Source organism: Pygocentrus nattereri, chromosome 16 (genome assembly GCF_015220715.1).
Source record: "Pygocentrus nattereri isolate fPygNat1 chromosome 16, fPygNat1.pri, whole genome shotgun sequence".
Classification (NCBI taxonomy): domain Eukaryota; kingdom Metazoa; phylum Chordata; class Actinopteri; order Characiformes; family Serrasalmidae; genus Pygocentrus; species Pygocentrus nattereri.
In genome coordinates, this window is record NC_051226.1 from 27,134,801 (window position 1) to 27,154,365 (window position 19,565).

The 19,565-nt window shown below is 40.0% G+C and overlaps 1 protein-coding gene and 1 long non-coding RNA gene across 3 annotated transcripts in view; one reads left to right on the forward strand and one right to left on the reverse strand.

Moving 5' to 3' along the window:
• LOC108429410 (rho GTPase-activating protein 26) overlaps nucleotides 1-19,565 on the forward strand; it is a 123,152-nt gene that overhangs the window by 15,053 nt on the left and 88,534 nt on the right. The window lies entirely within an intron of this gene.
• On the reverse strand, nucleotides 1,250-9,470 carry LOC119265399. Its single transcript, XR_005131627.1, has 3 exons — nucleotides 9,295-9,470; nucleotides 1,735-1,972; nucleotides 1,250-1,509 (listed from the first exon to the last, which is right to left on the reverse strand). It is a non-coding gene; the product is annotated as an uncharacterized LOC119265399 (long non-coding RNA).

Sequence of the window (19,565 nt, forward strand, 5' to 3'; positions counted from 1 at the left end):
AAAACCTAAAGGAGAAACAAAGAACCTTCCTAACTTTTAATTTAAGTTCATGTAACAAGTTCTGTTCATTCATTCATCATGAAAACTTCACACATTGTAAAGAATTGATTCCTCAAAAACGGATTTTTTTCTGTGGAAAGCACATCATTAAGCACAGAGCTAGTTCAAGCAAAACTCAGAGCAAAGGGTTAGAAAGGGATTTATTTTATTACACAAGATCATTAATGAAGGATGTGGAGAGGGAAGGAGGAAAGCTCTGTGTTTTTGAAAAGCTTGCACTTTTGAAAGAAGTTTTTTTTTCACTATATTTTAATCAAGCGTTTCATAACCAAAGCATTGGCAATGGACTGAGATGTTTTTACTGGAAATCATCACCTAAAGACAAACCAAATTGTTTCATTTTAAGACATTTAAGAATTGCGGCTGTGCACCTTTGGCAGCCTTGAATTTATTCCCTTATTGGTTTTGAATGGAGTTCTTGTTATTTTTATCACTCAGTAAATTATACCATAACAGAGAGCTAAAGGATTCCTGGTCCCACTTGGTGACGTAGCCTGTATAATGTTTGGAAGAGAATGAATTATCCCCCCAATAACTCTCTCTCAACACGTTTGGATTTCACTTTTTAACAGTGTGTTGTGATTGCTGTACTGTGTCACCCCAGAGGTGAAATGAAACCTATGCCACTGGATGATGTAATATTGTATTTACAATATTTGACACCACAATAAGCTTTTTTGAGTACAAAACACTGACCAACTGCATGTTTCATTACAAAAAGTTTTAACCTCTGGAGATGCCACAGCCATCTGTTGCCAGGAGTCCATTGTCCTCTCAGCCCATCATGCAGTGCAAAGCTAACAGAATGGGTAGTTAGTGTTCTCCTCCAAGTGTGTTGAGCTGTCCAGTGATGTTGTGTTAGCAGCAGTTTGAAAAGAGTGGTTACACATGACTGTTGTAAGGATTTTGAATCCTTACTGATATCCATGACATAATCATTAGCATTACTTAACTAGATGAATGATGCATAGGACATGACACATTGAATGAAAAAATAATGCTAACCATAGTTTTTAATAGCATATTTCCTTTGTATGAACCCACTGAAAACCAAAAGAATTATGCATAACAAAAATTTCTTCAAATTTCTTATATTATTTTTTGCTAAAATGCCCACCTCTTCTTTTTGCTTATTTTGTCAACTACTGATGACTAAAGCTTTAGGTTCATGTAATACAGGTAGGCTGGGACTGTTTTGGGCCTTCTACTCCAAAACTGTCCTTTGAGATGGCAGCATTGTTTGAGTGTGGTAATACCCATAAAGATTCCATGCTGCAGATGACCCTGTGACAGGACCATGATGAATTATTAACCAGCGCCATTGACTGGGCAATACAGGGCCCACTGCCGGCTCTCCTTTCAGCCTTTTTCGTGCCGTGTCCTCTGTTTGAACATTAGTGCTGCATCAGCAGGCAGTCACATGGAGCGGCAGGCCAACACCTGACCCTTCTGGGCAGAAACACAGCTGTCAGTTTTGTACTGACTAATGGAATGCGCTATGGGATTAAACTATTTTGATTAAACACAGACTTGAGGCTAATTGGAAAAGAAAGCTGTTCAGAATGTAGTGTTACTAAAGCTTGATGAGCCTGTTTTAATCATCTGAGACATTAGCAGAAGTTATACAGTGTATATTATATGGTGTTTGCAGTGGCAAATGAACACATACTACACCTGCATTTTAGCACTTGATGGAAAACTGCATAAGAAGAATAAGACGTCTGTTGATAACCACAGAATGGGTGGTTTATTGATCCACGTGTCTTTTCCCTTATTCACTCTTTCCGTTTTTTCACTCAATCTCTTTGCACTTCTCCCACAACTGTGGCGTGTACTGCTTCTTCTGCAGATTCCCTCCGAGTAACCATGGAATGTACACTGGCCATCAAAAGTTTGGGGAACTCTGTGCTTGCTGTTGAAATGAAAAATGCAGAAATACACACAATAACAAATAAAACGCATTTTGAAATAAGTGGTTGTTCCCAAGCCTTTGGTGTAGTGTGTGTGGCAGTTAGTCAGGTTTTAGCCATTAATTAACTATTTGTCCATAATGAGAATGCACCTCTGTCTAGCCTTTCCTCTCCTAGAAAAAAGTAACTTCAGCTCTTGTTTGAAGAATGGAAATGACAGATGGCTGCCACCCCCGTCCTCTCTGCTTTGATGAATTAGGCCCTATTCTCTCCCTCTCTTCGCTGCCCTTGATGAGGTCCAGATTAGTGCTGTATTGCGGAGGAGGCTAGCAGACTTGCTCAGCCCAGCCCGGCCCAGCTCTCCTCCCAGCCCCAGTTGTGCATTATGCTGGAGCTAATAACTCTGGATTCAGTGCGGGAGGCCCCAGGCCGTTGCTGGCACTCCTCCGGCCAACTCAAACAAACCGCAACACGCTGGCTCCGAGGGCGAACGCCAGCGAGCTCCCGAGCCGTTTCCCCTCCACCAGCTCCAAAAATAACCCCTTCGCTTTTTGTTCTACACAACCTCCCCTCCAGGCCCCGGGGGAGCAGTAGGAGGGCTGTGTTAGACTGAGACATTGTCAAAATTCAGGCTTAATAGTTAATCTGGGGTGAAATCCTTGCAGGATTTGAAGACGATCACAAGGCGAGGCGGCGATTACTTCTGCTAGGATGATTTTCAAAGTTAGAACCTGATATCTTGATGAAACCCAGAGTACGCACAGGTTCCTTCCTCTTTCTCATCACCTGCAAGGTGTAATTTTCTTCTGACGAGGCTTGTGGAGTGCATGCCATGTTACCCCTTATTATGGTATCAGTAGACACTATTATACATATCATTTGGTTATTATATAGCATCTGCCATCAGCACATAGAAATGGCAACTGAGAATTATGATTACTTCTTGGAAACGTTGCGGTAATAATTTTGTGTAGGTGTTAAAACGAAGCTGAAAATGGATTGTAAATGTAATCATACACAAGTCACATGAAATCATTTTATTGCAGAGTGCTGTGTAACACAAAAATAGCATGATTATACTATTGTGTGGAACTCTGAGCACCTTTCTGCTCTTTCATGATTACAATAGATCAGAATTGCTATTTGCATTCCTTCATTTCTTTTCAGTCTTCACGATCTTGAGATGCCCTTAGTTGACCAGTATGTATTCAAATGTATTTACATTTAAAAATGTGTTTCTGGTGATTCTCTCTAGGGTTGCTCTTTTTGCATACTTTCAAATCATCTCTAAATATTACCACACCGTATGCTATTGGGGGAATACGGAGGTGGGGGCATGTAAAAATGCATAAAAGCATGCATGTCACCTTTTTGACATCTTATCCTATATTATTGTAATCAGTTTTTAATCTGTTTTTAATCAAATAAAGTCTAATCTTCCAACTAATAAATGCAATCTTACAATTGCTAAATATTATATGGCACCTCTAACTATTAGAGAAGAGCTGATGAGCTTAGCTAGCATGATAACAGCTCTGCTTATCACAAAACATGTTTAGTTCTGGCTAACTAAGTCACAGACACAGGTTCATTTGATAATGATTCAAATCTGAGGGAGTTTGCAGGACGAAAAACCAAAATTAAGCCTATTCTGTGGTGTTTCGGTCTGTAGCCTACTAGTTAACCTGACGTTAGCTTAGGGTGCAGGCTACACCCCCAAACAGTCCACAGTACAGATTCGATTTCGAATAACAGGTGCTCTGCTGGACATATGGAGACAAAAAAATGTTGATTGACTAGTATTGGAGTGACAGAAAGCCGAAATCAAACATGCTCTGTGGTATTTGGAGCTGTATCATGTTAGCTTAGCTAGCAGTAGCCTATGTAGTACATTTACATTTATGGCATTTGGCTGATGCTCTTATCCAGAGCGACTTACAATTTGATCATTTTACATAGGTAGGCCAAGGCGGTGTTAGGAGTCTTGCCCAAGGACTCTTATTGGTATAGTCTAGGGTGTTTGCCCAGGTGGGGATTGAACCCCAGTCTACAGTGTAGAAGGCAGAGGTGTTAACCACTACACTATCCCAAGGCCAGAAGTGCCGCCCACCACAGTACAGGCCTAGTTTCAGCTCCTAATTCCACATGTTTAGAAAATTGAGCGTCGTATTTAAGAGTGTTGTGGATATTCTTTCTTAGATAGACGTAGAGCAAAAATTTGGCACCTGTAACTTTGAAATACTATCATCACTTTACTGCTATGCCACTCAACCCTACTTCTCTTCAAGGACAGCAGTCACCAGGTAAGAACCCTAAAGAGCACTTTGCTATTTCAAAGTTAGAGCTCATACTGTAAGATTACAATAGGCCTGGTTCAAACATTGTGATAGCATTAAAAACATCTCCCACAGTCTGTTGGGACTTTATTTCTTGCTATTATTAGACTGCATTTGTACCTGGTGTATATGCTCGCAGATGTGTGTCCTGGATAGCAGTTATCTACCATTACTTGGTTTCATATCTCAAAGTCCTCGACTGTCCATTTTCACCTTTGATTTCACAAATGTCATGCTCTCCTTTTGCACAGACGCTTTGCAGGGTCATGTGTCAAATTTATTTGTAGAGCAATGATGACTTGCATTTGTCTGCAAAGCAGCTGGATTTTAAAATGTATCTGACTTTGTCAGGGTGGAATCTCAGTGTGGATAGAGGAAGTTTTGTGAAGGAAAGTGGAAGTCAGTCTGGTAGCACAGGGACATTTTAAGATCCCATTAAAAATAAGCAGAATGACTGGTCTTTGCATGCTATGACAAACCACTGCCAAAGGCTTGGATTAAACCAAATTTAATGTGGCCTGCATTATTCCACCCACCACTCCTCTGACCAGACCCCACACTGATAGGACACACAGCACTGATATGACACACTGACTGCACCAGCTGCAGCTTTCAGTGCTTTCTGTTCAAGGTTTAGAGCAGTGAGCAGAAAGGATATTCACAGAAACAAAAGCTATCACTCAGTTCCCAGAGATATTTCAGTCTCCAAAAAGGGGAACAACAAATATATAATAACCTCAAACCAACTTTGTTCCTCACTACAGTCACTTGCCCATGCAAAAGTCACTTAAAGTAACTTAGTCAACTCTTCCGAGGGCCCATACAGTGGAACAACATAATGTTTGGCATATAAGTAACCAAGACATAGACTACACGCAGAGCAGTTCAGTAAAATAATGTAAAGCAATATACTTAATATGTACAAAATATATACAAAGTAATGCAATACAATACACTAAATATACAACCAGTGTAACTCGCTATATTTTCCAAATATGTGAATGTATTTTGGTATTTGATGATATTTAACATTTTAATTAATACAGTTAATGAGCCCAAGCTTTCTGAGTATTTCTACTCTGTGCTAAACGAATGTCTTACAAACCAGACATGGCTCGTTTTGACTGGTTTTAGTCTGCGTTCAGTCGTGTCACTGCAGGGAAAACTTTTTTTTGTGAATAGTAACTCAACAGAAACCAGATTTTCAGAAAAGAGATGTAAGTGAAAAGGTCAGAAGTCGTCCCGTTTGAGAACAATGTCCATTTACTAGCTCACTAGCGGTGCAAGACGGCCACCTATCCGGTGTGAGAAAGTATATTTGTGGTCAGTTGTAATTGATTTGTACAGAATGTATTACTTACATATCAAGCCATTTCTTACCTTCTGTATTCTAGTGTGTCTAGGCACCACACTAACTGTGTTATTTTAAATAGTAAGCTAGGTGAGAATTTGGCTATGCTTTGAAGAGAGGTGATGTGGGGTGTTGGTTTGGTGGTGGTGATGGCAGGAGGGGTTGGTTTTGCCAGGTGGAAGCCAGTTATGTTGTCTTGGACTGCAAGACGTGGATGGCTGCAGCATCGTCGGGGATTGAACTGTCGATTTTAATGACAGGACTAAGGCTTGGATAATTGCACTGCTTATTCTCTTTACACTCACGCACCACCCATCCCACGACCCCAATACACATGGAAAAAAAAACCCTCAGAAATTACATCAGCTGACCTCTGAAAGTTTCTGTTGGAATAAATTTCAGAAAGGCAGTGATCCATAAAGAATTTCAGAATTAATTAGACCATAACCTTTCAGTAAATGTGTTGAGATTAGTTTTGGCTTCATCATTTGATTAGGAGAGAAAATAAGAGGGGGAAGGGTGGCAGGGGGATTTTACCCTGGGGATCTTTTCCTTTTTCATTTCATATTTTCATTTGAAACACTCACAAATGACACACTTTGCTGTCATGATCTATTAATGCTGCAAACTAAAATGTAAAACTAAAACTAAAAATATATTGATAATGTCACGTCAGTACTAGTGTATGGTATGATATATTGCCCTGTACCACACTACAGCCCAAAACTATGCTCAAAGCATAGTTACAATACAATAAATAAAAATTCAATATAAATTGTAATAGCAGAACTTTTTAGTGCAGATGATGTTCTTTCACATATAGCAGCATAATAATAGAATATTCTCGCGGTGTAGTGCACAGTCCTGAGTGGTAAATATGGACAGTGCGAGGTGGAGAATTTGTTGAAGAAGTTTCACGCAACTTTAACCTTATCAAGGCTGGTGCAACCAGAGCCTTCTGCAGTGGTTAGATAACAAGGCTCAGGCACATTCAGAGCTTCCTTGCAGCCTTTGCAGAGAGGGGGCAGGTGTTTGCATGCCCAGACAGCGTTCAGCACAAACACAAAATGCATCTCTGGGCTCCAGCTGCACAAAAGCAAGCAGCCACAATTGCATGTAAGTACATGCACATTCGCTCTCTTAACATCAACTGTCATGGCTGGGTGTTGTAATGGGATTGCCCCGATGACCCAGAATCCCTTCCTGGCAGGCAGAAGCAGGGATGCCAATCCCCAGACGCTGCGGGGATCCTAGAGCGCTTTACCACTGGGATTCTGGGATATGTGGTCTTTGCCCACCCCCCCTTGCCCCTTCCCCAGCACACTTTCAACACGTCTCGGCCCGGTAATGCCATGAATAATTTGAATGGATAATGGAGGCGCAGCGAGAGCCAATGATGCTCCCAAGGGCTCCCATCGGATCAAAGTGCATTTTGATTTACTCACTCAAGATCTCTTTGAAGCAGGATTTGATTATCTTCTTAGCGGCTAATTTGCCACCAGCGCAGTTGAAAATAATCGGTGGAGCAAGTCTTTGTAACTGTGACTGCTGAGAAAGAGTCAAATAATGACTTCATTTTTGTCTTTTTTAAGGTGGTTTTGCATGCCATTTGGCAAGCATGTGTTTAAAGGTCCTGTAGCTGGTAAAATGTCCTCCGTTTTCAAATAATACGTCCTACTACACAAGAAATACTGTGGTAAAAAATCTAATATATTACTCCAAATGTAGGCAGCCAAGACATGTCTGCTTCTTTAGTTTTGTGCTGGAACTGTGAGGCTAATGTAGCTAACACCAAAGCTTGTAACCAACAGGAGCTGGCAAATTTGATGAAATACATCATTATTGTAATAAATTATGTCAAAAGATGGTTTTCTGAGCTTAATGTGAATTCTGTCAGTACTTCTAGAGCACACAGTTTACTACAAAGAGGCCATACTTATCCTTATCATCCTGCTTAATTGAAGTGAAATATTCAAAAATTGAATAAAAGTCATTTGTACTGTATTTTTGATAGTCCATCCATCCATCCATCCATTTTCTAAGCCGCTTCTCCGTCAGGGTAGCGGGGGGTGCTGGAGCCTATCCCAGCGGTCATGACCGCTGTATTTTTGATAGTATTTTATTTAATGCATTAGGTCTTGTGAAAGCTAAATATGCTGTACAATATGGACATTAATTGTGATGTTCAGTAAAGCTGTTGGTCATCATGATGACAATGTGAGAAGCGCTAAATTAGTATTAAAATAGTGTGCCTCTGACTGGATTTGCAAATACAGACTTTTGCTTTGAATGTACATACAGACAGCTGGCTAAAGTCTCCTTTAAGCAAATACCAAAAGACAGAAATTTCAAGAGTAAAACTATAGTGCAGAGTAAAAAGAAATGAAAGTATATATGTGCATGCAGACTAGAGCAAATATTATTTATTTATTTATTTATTTTTCATTAGTTAAGAAATATGTTGTATTAACTAATGAAACAGTAGTATTTTTTTGCCTTTACACGCATTTAAAACACAGTGCTAGGTGTGAGAACAATCGCAATGTTCAATGTGTTTTTAGGCCTGTAGTTCAGGATGGGGTCGTTTTTGTTGTGTACTTACATGTGTTTTGTAATTGACTGTATAGCCCAATGGTTAAGTTTGCACAGTGTAAAATAAAATTGGTCATGCAGCCCTGCTATATATCGTGATGTGTCTTGAAGTATTGTTAGGGCTGGCACGTGAAACGTTACATAAAACATCAATTGTACTCAATTTTCTTGATAAATCTTTTTAGACTCACTGGTTGTTTATGTGTGTACCAACTTAACAGATATCAGAAAAAATAAATATTGTGAATAGGGCTGAAAGAGGAATCCGTTTTATATTGCAACTGCATTTTGAAGGAGTGGAATTTTAAAATTGTGAGTGCTGTAAATGTAATTATATCCTATATCAAAAATGTTCTCTTAAGTTTTAAGTAAGGAAAATTTACTTGTTAACACAGAGTTGTCTGCAGGTGAGTTAGACCATTCAGAAGTACTAGGTTCAGCAGTCTCAAGCCTAAAACAGTGGATTTGCTGGCCTTTGTGGCCAAAGTAACAGACCTTAGATTATAGAAAATAATCACAATTTAAATCTCAAAATGAGTTAGGAAAACCACAATTAAATATTTTCCCAAATTGTTCAGCCCTAGCAGTGATATATGTATTGTGATCATTTACTGGTATATCATAATATCATGCTTTTGCCATATTGCCCTCCCGTAAGTATCATGACATTATATTTGTGCCATATCATCCATCCCTATAACCAACCCATTAACATTGTGCTGGCCTAAATCACACATTTGTCAGGTGTCCAGTTGTTAAGCAACATCAAGAAGACTTGCTTATGTGGTTCCTGACACTGTATGACTTTCTATTGTCTATAAAAATGGAAAGGTGGGCTGCTGCCATGTTGAAGTCAGATTTTTGTTCGTACTTTAGTCAGTTTTATAGATAACTGTATGTCATACAGCATGCCGTTTTCTAGTTTATAGGATGAGATTATGTGAAACACCTGATTTTTACAGTAGGCAGATGGACATTGTTAACATAAACAGGCCATAACTGTCAGTGCAACATGTATTCTGATAAGCAGCGTCATCACGTTCACCTTTTCTGGTTGCGCTGTCCTTTTCACTTCCTTTCCACACCTCTTCCTCTCGCTCTCCCGCGGCCCTTCCAGGGGATCCGTCACAGTGACCCAGGCTAGAATGAGAGCTGACGGAATGAGGTCAGTGGAGCTCTCTGGCAAGCCGTCAGCCTGGAAAACGGATGTGCTCTTTTCAGGTCAAGTGTCACGCAGGAAGCTGAGGAGGCATGCCGAAATGCTGCATAGACCCAAACCTGCATTTTTTTTTTTTTTTGGTAACTGCAACTTCCGTTCTCTGTCATGTGAAATCACCTATCACACTTTGTTGAGGCTTTGTTTTGCTGTCAGCTGTAATTCTTCGTCTTTTCACACTCTACACTTCTGCATCAATACCAGGTATATACATAGGCAGGGGTGTGTATTTTATTAAAGTACCTGCTTTGCTATTGTTTTATTTTGTACATGGTGAGGAACATGAAGAGATGGTCCCTTGAAATCTTGATTTTTTTTCAGATCTCGCACCACATAGCAGTGCATCCCATGACAAATGAATTAACGTTCACGTTTCAAGTCACCAAAGCAACAGGAAACTTTTGACAGCTTGTCGTGAGTTTATTGCTCGATTGTAAAAACAGCAGCTACATGAAATCACCAGTTACCATTTGTTTGTGATGAGTGTATTGGATTAAAGCTCATCTAACACAGGAGCAGTGTTATATGCTGAGAAAGACTGTAGTGTGAGTTTAGTCTGACTACTGCATTAAACGTTCAGGAGTTAAATTAAGCAAAACCTTTTCCTGTTTCAGGAAGGAAGTAAAAACAGCTCCAGATGATTAGGTTAGCATGTGTCTGAATTATATGTTACTTATTAAGACCATTTAACCATTAATTGTGACTAATTTACTGCCACTGCCATTCTCACTGTGGATTTGTTTCAAGTTTTTCCTTCGCTTGATGGAGGAAGTAGTAATTAGAGGTGGTTGTGATTGGCTGAAAGGCATGCCAGTCATTATTTTGGGGTCAATTTACCATTAGCTTTCTTTGCATTCACATACTCATACACATATTCACATTCTATATTGGCCAAAGGTATGTGGACACCTGACCATTATGCCTGTATCAACTTGATGGACATCCCATTCCAAAACCACAGGCATTAATATGTAGTTGCCTCCTATTTAGTGCAAAAGAGCATTTGTGAGGCCAAGCACTGATGTTGGACAAGAGGGCCTGGCTTGTAATTCATATTGTAATTCTTTCTCAAGGTGTTCAGTTTGGTTGAGGTCAGGGCTCATCCATCCCCATGTTTGTCTTTGGAGATTTCATGGCTATGTCGTTGATTTTTATAAACCTGTCAGCAATGGGTGTGACTGTAATTAGGAGGGCCACATATTGGCCATATAGTGTAAATTCACAGGACAGGCTTTTCCTAGCAAACTTGGCACTTATGATTGACAGTCATAGCTCTTCTGTAAAATAGCACAGCTATGTAGCACTTAACATGAGAAGGAATGTTTTCTCCTCCCAGACAGTTCTAACATGCACTGGCTAATTAGAGGTTCCTAAGCTGGGGTGCTGTTGATTGTGCATTTGTTAGATATACAAGGCGATGTGACTCAGAGAATGAGTGAGAATGAATATGTTAGTCATTATCAGCCACTGGTTTATTGTTAGCTGTGACCGTCTTGTTGATGTGTACATATGTACAACTCTTGTAGACACAGTGTGAAAGAAAAGCATACTGTAGATAAAAAGTTGGAATATGATAAGGTGTCTTATCTGCCACTAGACTGCAACTACTACCTTTCAGTTGCACACCCTCCATCCAAACCTTCCTCCAAAGATGTGTACACACAGTGATAGAACGTCAGGTGAGCCAGAAAATGTGTCATGGTGCATTTGGGTCAACACAAGCAGGTACACACCTCATTCCGGACTAAGAAACTGAGCAGTGGCTGCACTGATGGAATTTATAGCAATGTCATTTGGTGGGTTGGATCAAAAATGTACACCTACAAGGCACTTATTTAAGCTCCATCCAAGCAAAAGACACTCAGAGCTTAACAGAGATGTACCCATTAGCTATGCAATGTTTGTTAACACCTTTACTCAGAACATACTTGTGCACACCTTAATGTACAGTTACTGTGAATTTGCTGAGTTTAATATGTTGGGTGAAAAATGTCCTGTGCAAAGTTATGGCATTTTATATTTTATGAACAAAATTTTGCAGAAAAATGTGATTTATTTGTAGAGGATATGTTAACTTATTTTAACTTTAAAAAATGAACAAAACATTTGTAATTTGTTGTTCAAACTTATATCTGTGGCCCATTCTCATCTTCTGTTTACAGTTACGTCTTAAGAGCTGGCTGTGAACACAGCTGCAGCACGGCAGAAGGTGGAGAGGTCCCAACATTGCAAAAAAGCTTGGAAGAGGGAAATACAGGATCTTGAGTACATGTACAGCAGGATCCAAAAGTCTGATACTACTAATGGAAATACTTCTATTTTGCATTATTTTCTAATTTAATGCAAAATTATCATTACAGATTATATCAGCAGTTTGAGTGAAAAGTTAATCTTTAAAAAGATGGTTCTTCAGGGGTTCTTTAGTAAAGAAAATGCTTCTATATAGAACCATGAACCGTAAAAGAACCCTTTGCATGATTAAATGGTTCTTTGCATCGTGAAAGGGTTACTTCGACTGATGGAGAATGTGTGTGGATAGTTCTATAGAGCACCTTTTTGAAAAGGGTTCACCAAAAATCACCAAAAATGATTCTTCTATTGAGAGAAGCTTAACATGGTGACTATAGCAGGACCTTTTTTGGTGGTAAATCCCTGATTTTTCAATTTTTGGGATCCCACTGTCTATTTACTGAACTTAAACATATAGTGCTAATGTTTTTTATATACAATTAAAATTGCCATCCCATTTTAGTGCTCATACTAGGACCATGTCTTTCTGTTTGCAAGAGTTGCAACATAAATAACTTTATTTGCTCTTTTACAAACGGACATTTTAAGCTCTTAAAGGAAGTATTTGAATTATGGGAATCAAGTGAAATTTGAGGCACCTGGCTATTCAGTGTTATGAACCATGCGGGTGGAGAGGAGCAGCATTCAAATACAATGTGAATGCACTTACTACTTTGTGTTATTTAACATGTTATTTACCATTAAAATTATAAATTGCATCCTGCAATATCATGATAATATCTATGATAACAGGTTAGGTCATTATTGTCATATGCTTACTGTGTGGCTAGCTACTGTTGCAGGATAGCAAAATACACCAGAACCTACTAAGTAAAATGACCTATCAAGCTGAAGCAAAGCTAGCATGGTGATAGTTTTCAAACACTAAGCACTAAGCAGTGGATCGCAGAGCCCGGCACAGTCACAGAGACGTTTCTTCTCTTTAGAGGATATTTTAGTGATAACTGTAAAGATGCAATGACAGAAGTGGTTTTAAGGGAACAGATTGCATCAGCTTTCAGTTCTGCTCTGATAAACCTTCTATCACTTATTTTTACACCCGTGTGGCTTCTGTATGCCGTATCTATTTTTGTTGCTCTTGTTCTCGGAATATTTCTGAATGCTTTATGGTCTTTTTGTTGCAGGGCCATGCATGCTCAGTTTCTCTTTACAGTGGGGTTAGAAATAAGCAAACAAACAAACACGAAAAGATTCTCAGTGTCACCCAAAGGCCACTCATTCCTGTTGACAGAGAACAGTCGGGCTTGATGCTGCTGCTGAGTTAATTTTGACGTTTTTAAAGGAGCCTCTGCGTATTTCTGTTTTTTTTTTGGGGTGCTGTGTCAGCATCAGGCATGGCCAAACCGGGAACGCTGAGGAGGAATTCCGTCAGCTTTTTTGGGGGGGGGGGGGAAAGAAAGAGAGAGATAGAGAGAGAAAGAGAGAGAGAAAGAGAGAGAGAGAGATAGAGAGAGAGAGAGAGAGAGAGAGAGAGAGAGAGAGAGAGAGAAATCTCCTTGCTCCTCTTGCTAACGTCTTTGTCCTGGTTGCTAGGGAACGAGAGCTATGCGGCCAAGCACTGTGGCCAGTTTGGGGTGGCAGGAATAGGGAATAAATAGAGGGGACACACTGAAAGAAAAGAGAGAAAGAGGGGTGGGGTTGAAAGATGAGAAGTCAGGAGGGACTTTACAGTCTCTATTTATTTGTCTCCATGTCTTGATACTGTGGACAGTCCAGCTTTTAGATAGATGGCGCTGCAGAATGGACACTGGCTGAACTTTGCATCCTGGGCCTTTGTGCTTTTTGTCCATTTTCAGTTTTAGTGTGCTGCTGTAAAAGAGCTTATTTTCCTCCCCTGAACTTTGTGGCTCTTAAGAGGCTTGAGCTTTAAGAGGCTTCAGGTTTGTGAAACAGCTAACAAGCATTTTCTTTTCACCTTTTTATTCTCCCTGTGACATTTAGGCCTGCTGTTTCTTTAGCGCTGTAGGTGCAACTCAATGTTGTCAGGATAAATATGTACTGACTTTGTTGGAAAAACAGAGTAAAACCATGTTACTTATTTAATTACCTGTCAAAATGTCTAATAAATACAAGCAAGCAAGCAAGCAAAATTTATTTATATAGCACTTTTTACAACAGATGTTGTCACAAAGCAGCTTTACAGAGCAATCAGTATTACATAAAGAAAAGAAAAGAAAAAGGTCCAAGCCCCCATGAGCAAGCCAGCAGCAACGGTGGCAAGGAAAAACTCCCTAAAGAGGAAGAAACCTTGAGAGGAACAAGTTAAACGAGTTAGTCAGAAAAGAATCAGAAAATATATATTGGACAGAAAATGACACAGAGGCCTTTTAAATTAATGGTGGTTTCTGACTTTTGCACAGTGCTGTATAGATACTTGGATTTTGTAATCGTATAGATAGTTATGTATGTAATATATATTGGGCATATTGTTATGACATGTAGATACTTACCTGTCTATGGGACACATGACCTGACAGAGTTTTAAAACAAACCTGTTTGTGTATGTGTGTGTGTGCTTGGCAAAAAGAGTATGAAGATCAATTTTGCAGATTTAACCCCATACAGACATTCCATCACCACCACCCCCCCGCCATCACACACACGCACACACACATCCTTCTGCTGACACATGCTAATGTGATGAAAGCCAGCTGCTAGCAGGGACAAAGGGTGTGTTTCCAGCACATGGAGCACGCTTCTCTTTTATGTAGCAGCAACAGAAGCTGATCACGAGTTTCCCCCATGTTAACCGTTTCTACAGCCTATAACCAGAAACACACAGCTTTCTGTCTATGCCTGTCTTCTGTCTTCTTCCACAGTAAATCTAAACTTCTGGTCTCTTATCCTACTTATTTTCTCCCTCTCGTTACTTCTCAGTTTACAGGGAAGCACCTGGCGGCCATATTAACTGTTTGAATAAGTAACCTGGGCAATAGCAGATGGGTAGGGCCTTTTACAGAATGATGGGCAGTCAAAGAAATGTACTAAGTATAAAATCCTGTTACATTAATTTACATTGAAAGTGAGGAATGTTTTTGCCTTCTCCTGTAAAGTGTGTGTGTATATAAAACTTTACGTGAGTAGGCAAAAATGTCCTTGCCTAATCTGTTTTTTAAAGCTGCACTATGTGAGATTTGGGAGTTTGGCGACCTCTCTGTTGTAAGTGTGTAATTGCACACAAAGTGTGAGAGAACACGTTGGAATGTTGGTTTTGCATCGGACAGTGCTTTGGATGAATCTTGACATTTTTGTGAACGCGTTGAAAGAGAACTCAAAGACGACTCCGTCGATACTTGTAGCTGAATTATCTACTATCATTATTATATCTTCATCAGTACAGTGTTGATTTTCCATTTGAGACCAAAATATTGAGCTGGACCTTCTTTTTGAGTCAGTTCGTGTGACATTAATATGTAAAGACGTATGATGTGGTCTGATGTGGTCCCAATGCCTCAGGCTTTTACACGTTATTTCAGGCTTTTCAGGTTTTTTTCTACTAATTTCAGTTTTAACAAAAAGATCTCACATAGTGCGGCTTTACAGTGCATGCAGTTGTTAGTTGTTCAGTGTTCCAGAAGTATTGACAATACTAACAGTACACTCAGAAAGACATTTACTTTAATTATTATAATAAGTATTATTATTATATTAGTAGTATTATTATTATAATAATAATTGTATTTTGGCTTTCGTGCTGTGGCCTTCGCCTGTGTAGGGAGACTTTGGTTTACCATAATGCCAACAGGAAAGACCTACTTAGACATGTGTCCTCCAACCTAATATGGCAACTCTGTGTCCATGACCATGAAAAATATGAGTGGCCAAGGTTCCAGGTCTCTAACCATGCTGATAACAGTTCCTCCTGCATCATCATTGTCATCATTTTTATTTATGGAGTGCCTTTCTCATGCTCGAAGGTTCATCACACTTACAGATCATACAACACATTAGACACAAAAAAAAGGCTAGATAGTCTAAAGCACAGCAACACCAAAAAAGGCGCTCTAGAGACTACTGTGGCACCCTGTCGGAGGCAAGTAGGCATGTTATCACAGATGAAGCAGTGGTTAGATTTCTCAGTTTGGAAAGAGAGGAAACTTTAAGAAACCTCCCTTCTGATCATGTGTCTTGAAGGTCACAGGAACATTTGAGAAACTACAATTGCTTTGGGGTGGATTTTTAGGTGCAGTCTGTTCTGAGGTGTATTTTTTCCCCCCACTAGCTGGCTAATGCAGAAGGAAGCCAATTAGCTTATGTTACTACAAGGAGAGCGAATATATCATGTGTATTTATTAGCCTCTACATCAGGTGCTACACTAGCTTTCAGAATTTCAGAACAGGAAATTAGCTTTCAGAACAGGAATGAAAACAGGAAAACTACAATAAAATGGTGAATTTTTTAACTGATGTGGCTGACGGATACAACGCTATGTTACGGAATAGTAACATCATGGATATGAGACAACACCAAATAGTGCATTTAAAGACAAGAGGAAGAGTGGAAACAGGAAAAACAAATGAGTCTTCAGCAAAGATTTGAATCCTGGTAGAGAGTAGACATTTTGACCATATGAACCAAAACTCTCCATCAGATGAGAGAGGTCCCTCTTGTCCATGAAGAGTACTCAGTGTCCTCTGAAAGAGTGTGAAAAACAGTGAGATCCCACTCAGCACTCAGTCATGATGAGCCTAGTGCCCAAATGCTGAAGCGTCAGCCCTGTAGGGAATAAGCACTTGGGGCTAGTCATTCGGCAGCTCTTCTTAATGCAGTTTCTCAGGGAACAAAACCTACGCTTGAAATAACAGAGGAATGATTAGTCACTCTACTGGGTGTATAAACTATTGGATATATTTTCCTCTATATTACACCTTGTTCTGATTTTTCTTGCGTATTTTGTCTGCATGTGTTTGTCTGCATGTTTGAATGTACCATAATATGCCCTAAATTACACTCTAATGGCAGCTGATACGTTAAGCCTTGTGGTTGGGATTATTTGAATCAGAATGCATATAATCCTGACCTAAAGTGTTCTGAGCCCATTAGACCTTCATTTAGTGCTTATGATGATATCAATCTTTACCAGCAGGGAGGAACTATGCTATTGCGTCCCTGCTTTGTTTTTGTTTATACATGTTAACAAAGTATCAGATGGCTTGAAGCAGACAAGCCATGTGTTTCAGTGCATGTTATAAGTGTTATTTCAGGGGATGTTGGTGCTTTGTGGTCTTTTTTGTCAGTATAATAAATTGTATTGTAGTTCAATAGTATTCATCTCAGATAATGAGATGTCTCTCAGTAAACACTCCTGTAGACTCTAATAAGAGATGTTAGTCCAAAAACAACCTACCAGAGCCAGAATAAATAAAAAATGTGCACATGGGTGACAAAGGAAATGCCTGGATGAAATGAGTGCAGATGCTTCCAGACAGATGTACTGTCATACCATTAAGCAACATCCTACAGTGTTCAATGTCATGTAGAAAATATTTACCAAATTCCACCAAACTTTATTGTTGGCACTATGCATTTGGTAAGTAGAATTCTTCTGGCATCTGCCAAATCCAGATTCGCGGTCCAGTGGTGCTGTGCTGGCATTCAGTGTCATGTCTCTACTCTTCTCTATAGTGGATTTCACTGACAATGTTTGTCTGTGTACATTGCAAGGCTATGTGCTTGATTTTATACACCTGTTAGCAACGGGTGTGGCTGAAACACCTGAACTGAATAAGAATGTCCACATACTTTTGGCCATGTAGTTTATCTTTTAGAACAGTGGTGTTCTATCCTTCCAGTAAAATTACAAAGAATTGTAAATTCTGTTCCAGGCTACACTGAAGCTCTACTGGTGGCATGTGGTAGACCAACACCTTACTAATACACTGAGTATTTTTTTCTTTCGTTTCTATGTACTTTGTAAAGCTTTTTAACACTGATTGTGGATTGTAACAGTTCTGTTGCCATGCAGCAAGCTCACGCACTTTGCTAAACACAGATTAAACCTAATTCTGAGTGCAAAACACCTATTTCTTATATCCACAATAATAATGTTGTAATATAATAAAGCCACTTTAGTCTAACATTAAACCAGATGTACTGTAAAAAGACCTAAATATGAAGACTGAGCAAAGTCAGACATTAGCAGCTAAACAAATAAAATAGGAACACACAGTATTGCTGCAACGGATGTATTCCAGTATTATAACTTAAAGGGACCTGACTTGTTCAGTATTACCACATTGACCACTGATATTGCAACACTAGATGACCCTGCTCTGTTTGAGCGGAAAACTGGTTATTACAACTTGAGGGTTTTCTGAAGAACTTAAAGCTAATATTTCAGGAAACAAGCTCAGTATTACCTCACAGACTAGCATCAGTGGAAGTGGGATTTTCTGGTTGGGAAGCTAAATGGTCATATCCTGCTCCAACAGCTTGTCATGCTGTCCTGTTATAGCTGGTAGCTATTAGCTGTTTACGCTGTTGGAGATGCTGACAATGCAGAGAGGAAGCTTACCCTTTTATTGCCCACTTCCTGTCCTCAGAGGATTACCTGATTCATGGTCATTGTCTTCCTTTTCTATAAGGATATGGAAGCGTCACTGGTGGAAGACGATGAAAGAAAAGTTTCCTTCTTGCATCTTCAGAACATATTGTAAAACAATCAAAATGCAGTCAATGCTGTGAACGTTTAAAAGGTCATAAGATAAGATAAGATAAGGTAAGGTAAGATAAGGCTTTATTGTCAATTGCATCACAGGTGGTACATGAGGTGGAACGAAATGGTGTACTCAAGGTCCCAGTTAACTCCCAAAAGTAACAATAAACAATAAATAGCAAGGTGCAAGTAACAGCAGCATGAAACACAGCAGCATGAGTACAAGGTAGAAAGAGTACATCTTAATACTGATAACGTGTAAAGTGACGTGTAGGGGTGATATAGTGGAGGCACTGATTCACTACAGCAGCAGAGATAAATAAGTGGACATGAAGCGCCATTGCAGTGATGTCTAACTGGAGTTTAAGAGTCTTACTGCTTCAGGGAAGAAGCTGTTTCTCAGTCCGGGTATTTTACTCTTAATGCTCCGCAACTTCCTACCTGAGGGGAGCAGAACAAAAAGTGTGAGTGCTGGATGAGTGGGGTCCTTCATGATTCCAGTGGCCCTTTTCCTGCATCTGGAGGTGTAAATGTACATGGTGGTGGGAAGGCTGACCCCAGCAGTCCTCTGTGCAGCCTTCACCTCCCTCTGCAGAGCTTTCCTTTCTGCTCCAGAGCAGCTTCCATGCCACACGGTGATGCTGGAGCACAGAATGCTCTCCACCACACATCTGTAAAATGAGGTGAGGACTGAGCTCCCGAGTCCAGCACGCCTCAACCTTCTGAGGAAGTAGAGGTGCTGATGTGCCTTGATGTGCCAGGTAAGATTGTTACTTAGGTGTACGCCTAAGTACCTATATCTGAAGACCACTTCCACTGCAGATCCTCCGATGTGTAGGGGGAGGGGAGGGATGGTGTTGCCCCTTCTGAAATCCACAATCATCTCCTTTGTTTTCTTCACATTGATGCAGAGATTATTCTCACTGCACCAACTCTCCAGGTGTCCCACCTCCTGCCTGTGGCCAGACTCATCACTATTTGTGATGCATCCAACCACTGCCGTGTCATCCGCAAACTTTACAATATGACGACCTGGATGGACGGCTTAGCAGTCATATGTGAGCAGTGTAAACAGGAGGGGGCTCAGCACACAGCCCTGAGGGGAGCCGGTGCTGAGGATGATGGTGGAGGAGG